This window comes from Anomalospiza imberbis, unplaced genomic scaffold, assembly GCF_031753505.1.
Source record: "Anomalospiza imberbis isolate Cuckoo-Finch-1a 21T00152 unplaced genomic scaffold, ASM3175350v1 scaffold_191, whole genome shotgun sequence".
Classification (NCBI taxonomy): domain Eukaryota; kingdom Metazoa; phylum Chordata; class Aves; order Passeriformes; family Viduidae; genus Anomalospiza; species Anomalospiza imberbis.
This window is the reverse complement of record NW_027099824.1, coordinates 52,327-58,326: the sequence shown is the minus strand read 5'-3', so window position 1 is coordinate 58,326 and position 6,000 is coordinate 52,327.

Sequence of the window (6,000 nt, the reverse complement as noted above, 5' to 3'; positions counted from 1 at the left end):
CCACGACACTGCTGCCACATGGAGCAAATGGATTACTCTCATCATGCAGCACACCCGGATTGGAAACCTGAATCGCCCTGGGATTTTGGAGATAATTACAAACTGGCTGCTGGTGAGAACTTTGGTCTCACTGACGGAGAGCAGCAGGAACAAGTGACAAGGGCTAAAGGAGCTCCACCATGCAACCAACTGCCAGCAGAGGAAACTCGATACGATGTTTTCACTGATGGTTCCTATGGAATCGTAGGGATGAACAGGAAGTGGAAAGCAGCCGTATGGAGCCCCACACAACACGTAGCACAAGCTACTGAAGGAGAAGGTGGATCAAGTCAACTTGCTGAAGTCAAGGCTTTTCAGCTGACCCTGGACATTGCTGAGAGAGAGAAGTGACCAAAGCTCGACCTTTATATGGATTCTTGGATGGTAGCCAATGCTCTGTGGGGCTGGCTGGAAAGGTGGAAAAAGGCCAACTGGCAGCGTAGAGGAAAACGAGTCTGGGCTACTGATGAGTGGAAAGACATTGCCTCTTGGGTAGAAAATGTGTGTGTGAAAGTCTGTCATGTAGATGCCCATGTCCCCAAGAGTCGGGCTAATGAGGAACACCGAAACAAGGAGCAGGTAGATCAGGCTGCAGTGATAGAGGTGTCAAAGATAGACTTGGATTGGCAACATAAGGGGGAGTTGTTCCTAGCTCGATGGGCCCATGATGCCTCAGGCCATCAGGGCAGAGATGCCACCCACAAGTGGGCACAAGACTGAGGGGTGGATTTAACCATGGACAGTATTTCTCAGGTTATCAATGACTGTGAGATGTGTGCTGAGATCAAGCAGGCCAAGTGGGTGAAGCCCCTGTGGTATGGTGGGCAGTGGTCCAAGTACAGGTATGGGGGGGCCTGGCAGATTGGCTACATCACACTGCCCCAGACACGCCAAGGCAAGCGCTACGTGCTCACAATGGTAGAAGCCACCACGGGATGGTTGGAGACTTCCCCTGTGCCTCACGCCACTGCCCAGAGCACCATCCTGGGCCTTGAAAAGTAAATCCTGTGCAGGCATGGTACCCCTGATAGGATTGAGTCAGACAATGGGACTCATTTCAAGAACAGCCTTATCAACACCTGGGCTTGGGAACATGGCATTGAGTGGGTGCACCATATCCCCTACCATGCACCAGCTGCCGGCAAAGTGGAGAGGTACAATGGACTGTTAAAAACCACCTTGAAAGCATTGGGTGGGGGATCTTTCAAGAACTGGGAGCAGCATTTAGCAAAGGCCACCTGGTTAGTTAACACCCGAGGTTCCACCAATGGAGCAGGTCCTGCCCAGTCTGAGTCCCTGAATATAGTAGACGAAGATAAAGTCCCAGTGGCACATATCAGAGGTTTGTTAGGGAAGACAGTGTGGATCAATTCTGCCACGAGTACAGACAAACCCATTGGTGGCACTGTCTTTGCTCAGGGACCAGGTTGTACATGGTGAATAATGCAGAAATATGGAACAACACGATGTGTACCTCAGGGAGATCTGATTGTGGGGCGAGCCTCATATGCAAATATCACTGTTTGCTGGATGTTACTGCCACTGTCTTTGCATTAAACCAGACAGACCTGAGACAGATGGAAATGTGTGAGTGCTGAAGGTTTGAGCAAGAGATATAGAAGGAAATGTGTGTCAAAGGTTTCAGCAAGTGAGATGGAAGGAAATGTGTCTGAGTAAGTGAAAGATGGAAGTTTTTACCTGATGAAGGTTTTACATGATGTTTGGTAGTTATGTTGACGATTCAGAGATAAGGGGTGGAATGTCCTAGGGTGACGTTATGGTGCTTGCATCCCCAATCGTGTGTTCTGTTTATGCTTGATGTTATGTTCTGTGCTTTCGGGACTGGCTCCGAAAAGTGAAGGTTTGTTTTGTCTTGTTATCAGCCAGCTCACCTTCCCTCACAGTTTGTGTCTAGGAGAGAGGCTAGGGCTTGCTGGCTCTCTTGCTTGCTTGCTGGCTTGCTTGCTTTCGCTTTGCTCTTGCTCCTGCTTTTTGCTTTTGCCCTTGCTTTTGCTTATTAGTTAGTTTAGCTAGGCAATCCAATTTTTTCCCTGGACTGTTTTTTTTCCTTTCCCTTTCCTGAATACCATTTGAACCTGCTCAGGACTGGGACCTGGGAAACACCAAGAAACACCAAGAGCCAGCATTTTGTGACCTGCAGCAGCCATCCCCAGTGCCGGAGACCGAGAACTGGGCAACCACTCCCAGCAGAGACTTTCTGAATTTGTCACCTCTTCAGTGTGGTGAAAGAGTTTTTGTCATCTGGTGTTGTTCATTTTTTTGTGCTGGGGAGTGCTTTGCCTGCTCAATAAAAAGGTTGTTTCCACTACTCTCTGAGGAAATTCTTCCCGAGCCAGGTGGGGGTGGGGCTGTGTGGGTTTGCTTTCTGGGGGCTCCTTCTGAAGGTTTTCTCCCAAATTTGCCCGAAACCAGGACACATAACTACATCAGCAGGCTGTTCTTCGGTGAGATCCAGCAGGGCCCTGTCCAGCCTGTGCTCAGCAAACTGACTGGCCATGAGCCACTGGTGGATGTACCTCACCATGGCAGGCACCTGGAGAAGGCACGGGGAGACTTGGAAAGCTGCCAGAGGGAAGAATGTCCCCAGCTTCCCCAGAGAAGTGCTTCCCTTGCCACCACACTGCCATGGCCTCAAAGGCTTCCAGTGACCAGTAGGCATGGCTTAGGAGGCCAAGCAATTCCTGGGAGGATCAAACCATGGCCACAGGCTGCTTACTTGCTTTGGATTGCAAAACCCCTCCTCTAGGAGCATATCAGGCAGGGCAACACAGGTCTTGGTTTTGAAGATGTGCGAATATGCTCTGAGCCCTGTGCCCATGGTGCTGGTCTCTTCCTCCCGAATCCTCTTGATGAATTTGAAAACCAGCTGTAGGAGAAAGGCAGGAAGCCAGGGATGCTCCAAGCACGGTGCTCGGCTGAGCGGTGACAGCAGGCCCAGCCCAGCTGGGGATGGCGGCAGGTACCTGCGCTGTTCTGTGGAAGAGGCCACGGGTGTGTTCCTGCTCTTGTGTGCGCTGCACGGCTGCACCTGGCAAAGAGCGAGCGCAGCCTGAGCTGAGGGGCTGTGGGAGAGGCCGGAGAACACAGCCCAGCCCTGCGCTCCCCAGGCAGGGACAGCCCTGGGATGCCCCAGGGGATGGAGCATGGCCACTGTGGGGTGTCTGCCCAGCCCCTCTTTAGTCCTGTCCATGGGCAAGTGCCCAGGGGATGGGCTGGGATGGGCTGGGATTGGATGGGATGCCATGGGATGCCATGGGATGCCATGGGATGGGATGTGGCCAAGCTGGCTGCAGCCACCAGCCCAGCAGCCCAGCTCTGCCACTCATCCTCCTGCTGAGGCTTGAACCACACCAGCTCTTCAGTCTCCTGTGCTGTGCCAGCTCCAGGGCCTTCTTCCTTTCCTCCACCCAGGCCAGCTTGGGTACTCTCGTGGGTCTCTGCTCCATTTCAGTGATCGGATTTGTGACGACTTGCAGGAGAGATGCCTCGGAAAAGCTCCGAGTCAGCAAGGCCTGCAGTCATGCCTGGAAGGCACCTTCAAGAGAGAAGCCTCAGGAAGGCGACAGGACAGCAAGTCCTGCACTCTGGTCCCGAGGGCTCCTGCCACAAGGACAGGAGATTCCTGTCAAGGATTGTGGTCTGGCCTCGAGGGCACCGGTGGCAGGGATGGGAGATGCCTCCAGGGCACCAAGTCCCACGGTCTGCCCTCGAGGACACCTGCAGGAGAGCAGCCTCGGGAAGGCCACGGGTCACCAAGTCCTGTGGTCTGGCCTCGAGGTCAGCTGCAGGAATAACGCCTCAGGAAAGCTCCGGGTCAGACACGAACGAGTGCGCTGTGCGGGGTCTCCTCACGGCACCACACTGTCCCGTCCTGTCCTGTCGCGTGCTCCGAGCACTGTGGCGTGGTCTTGTCACCACCTGCTCCTATGTCACCCCGTGTCACAAAGGGCCCTTGGACACGCTGTCCCGTTCCATGCCACGGTGACCGTGCTGCCCCGTGTCACAAAGGGCCCCTGCACACACTGCCCCCTGCCCTGGGGCCAGCCCCAGCCCACCCAAAGTGGCTCAGGTTGGAAGGAATCCCTCACCCCAAGTGTCTAAGACAGCCCAACAGGATCTTTAGGAATGGCTCAAACCATCAGCAAACGCTGCCCTGCTCTGCGGGCTCAGGGCAGCAGAAGGAGCCCCCAGGGCTGCCGATGCAGCCGTGTTGGGAAGGGCACGGGGCCTTCACAGAAGCTGGCACGGCCTCCTTGGGACACATCCTGGCTGGTGGCCATCCTAAACCCGCGTCTGTGGCACAGACAAGGAACGTGTGGGCCAGGGCAGGAATGCTGCTCTGACCCCTGGGGCTCGAGGAGCGCTGACATCAGCAGGTGTGGCAGGGTCCCTGCCCAAGCAGACCTGCCACCCCCCGAGCCCTGGCAGCACCGGTGCCCGTCTCCTGCCCCAGAGACCTGTGCCCGTGGGGGGCTCCTGTGCCAGAGGGAGCCAAAGCCCACGTGCATTGGGGGCTGCGCTTCTGCCTGCAGGGGCTGTTGGCAGGAGCACCTGGAGCAACGCTGGCAACACTTGTTCTCTGTCAGAAGCTCTTACTCCATGCTGAAATTATTTTCTCATTGCCGTTATTGCCTTCAGCACAAAAACACCTTAGCGGTGAAGGCACAGAAGAGTCTCGCAAGTAAGAATCCTCAATTCACGACTGCTTTACTTCCCATTGCTCAACTCAAGTAGTTCCAAAAAGTTGCAAACTTCCCAAATTAATTGGGATGGCCTGGGGAGGTGAAGAGTTGGAATTTTGCTTCCAATCTCAAAGCAGCAACTCATTTGCCTTAACCTCATCCACTGAGGGTCACTTTACAGAACAGAGCACTACAGAAAAAAAGGGCAAAAACAAGGGCCATTCTTTGGTTTTCTATGAATGGATGATCATATCTAAATTCTCTTAAGAAATAAAAGCTCTCAAGAAATCAAAGTCCACTCAGTGGTAGAAAAGTAGCTCAAAGAATTGAGTAGATGGCAAAAGGGCTAATCCTCCCCCTGGTACAGAGATCTGAGTGGCCAGTAAAGTACAGCTCTCCCCTCTTGTTCCCTGCAGGACAATCAGGACCATGAAGAGGAAAAGTCACAGATATTCCTTCTGCCCTCCCTAACCAAAGCTGTGCCAAAGCACAGATGCTGCCTTCAAACTGACTCAAATTCCAGCCTAGACCTCTCACCTTCCAGACAACTCCTTCTCCAACACCCTACCAACACCAAGCCCCCCAAACTCCCTCACAGAAGCCCTCAACACCCCGCCAGGAGCCCCAGCTGTCCCCGTCCCTCTGCAGAGCTTTCCCACCCTCCAGCAGACGCCCTGGTTCCCTGCAGGTGCCGTGGGACGGCACTCAGGAGGATCTGCTCCAAGGCCTTCCCCTGGAGCACGCTCAGGCTGCCAGGCCTATGGATCCTGGATCATCCTTCCCACCGAGCCTTCCTGTGCACGGCTGCTCCATTTGCACCTTTGCGCTCAGCTCGGACTTCTCCACTTCACCAGGAGTGCTGGGAAAGGATGGAGAGCAGCCTGGCAAGCTCTTTCTGCAGCTCTCCATTTACCCTCGGGGAGGGAGAACATTCCATAGGAAAGCAACTGGTGCCACAAGGAGCGGGTGGCCTCAGGCACCTTTGGGGATGGAACAAGGCCTTGGTTTGACATAAGTGAGCACAAGCAATTCACATGAGTAAACAAGTAATTAGCCAGACATACCTAAGTACTTAGCAGCAGTTAGCATAACAAAAACCTGATGGCCTAACTTGACATGAGAGTGACCTGACAAAAAGCTTTAGACACAGTCTACCAGAAGAACTAAGGGCAAGTGTGGAATCAGCCCCGTGCAGGGAAGCCCTGAGGAAGACTTTGTGCTGCTTTGGGGCATCAAGACCGCTCCTGGCCAGGGCCTG